A 1,292-nucleotide genomic window follows, 5' to 3' on the forward strand; every position below is an offset into this window, starting at 1 on the left:
GGCGCCCGCCACAACGCCCGGCTATTTTTTGGTTGCAGCCGGCATTGTTGTTTGGCGGGTCCGGGCTGGGGATTCGAACCGGCCACCTTAGGTGTACGTGGCTGGCGCCTTAGCCGGTTGAGCTATAGGCGCCGAGCCCAAAAATATCTTTCATATGAACTTAAATAATGCCAGATGCACTAGAAACTATAGGTACCTATGGGTTTTAGAAGAGCATGGGCTTAGACTGAAGGATAAAAGTGACAGAAAACCTAACTTTAGTTCCCTTTAAAAACAGATAATATGGGGCGGCGCCTGTGGCTCAGTGAGTAAGGTGAGCCACAAGGGTGGCAGGTGCAAACCCAGCCGGCCCCGGCCACACTGCAACAAAAAAATAGCAGGGCATTGTGGCAAGCGCCTGTGGTCCCAGTTACTCTGGAGGCTGAGGCAAGAGAATCACCTAAGCCCAGGAGCTGGAGGTTGCTGTGAGTTGTGATGCCACAGCACTCTACCAAGGGCAATAAAGTGAGACTGTCTCTTAAAAAAATAAAAGAGAGAAAGATAATATGATATTTATCTGTATATCTCAAAACCTACCACAATTCAGGCATAAATAGATAGTAGATGCTTTCAGTAGTTATTGAAAATACCAGAGAGTCTTATTTGTTGAACAAGATGCCACTGTATTGAATGACATTATCTGCAGCTTTCTTTTTAAAAGGACTAATGATTCTTTTTCTTACTACAAAGTATTTCAATGGGCTGGCTTAACAATCTTCATACTCTAGAGTCTTCCTATAGAAAAGGTAGGGTGGTTAAACTAATTCATATTCTATAAAAGTCTTGAATTATTTAATAAATTTATAAAAATTATTTCTGGCAAGCTTTATCATTCTTAGTGATAATAAAAAAATTAAAAATATGCTTATTTATCTACTATACATACCAAGTAGGTTTAACATAGACCTAAAAATTCTACTATACATGATAAGCTTCATATATAAGGGAGGAAAATGTGTTAATTCAAGTAAGTAAAGAGAATACTGTGTAAAAGGCACTTGCCTTTCTTATACTTATGCAGAATTTAAATGAGATCACAAGAAAAAATGTCCCATATGCCATTCACTCAGGCACAAAACACCTTCCATAGCACACAAGCTTCCCAGGATGGAGGCTAAAGCTTGATTATGGCCCATTCTCTACTTCTATTATTTTTGCCAGTGTTCTTTACAGCACTGAAAAAGGTCCTGGCTTACAGTTTTGGAGGTTGGCAAACTTCCATTCCCATGATGCAAACTCTATAATGACTTCTG

At 39.9% G+C, this 1,292-nt stretch overlaps 1 protein-coding gene across 1 annotated transcript in view; it reads right to left on the reverse strand.

Annotated features, from left to right (window-relative positions):
* The window catches only part of CTH (cystathionine gamma-lyase), a 14,177-nt gene that overhangs the window by 4,889 nt on the left and 7,996 nt on the right, over positions 1-1,292 (reverse strand). The window lies entirely within an intron of this gene.

The sequence above is a fragment of the Otolemur garnettii genome, unplaced genomic scaffold, assembly GCF_000181295.1.
Source record: "Otolemur garnettii isolate 467f Iridium unplaced genomic scaffold, OtoGar3 scaffold00010, whole genome shotgun sequence".
NCBI classification, from domain to species: Eukaryota; Metazoa; Chordata; class Mammalia; order Primates; family Galagidae; genus Otolemur; species Otolemur garnettii.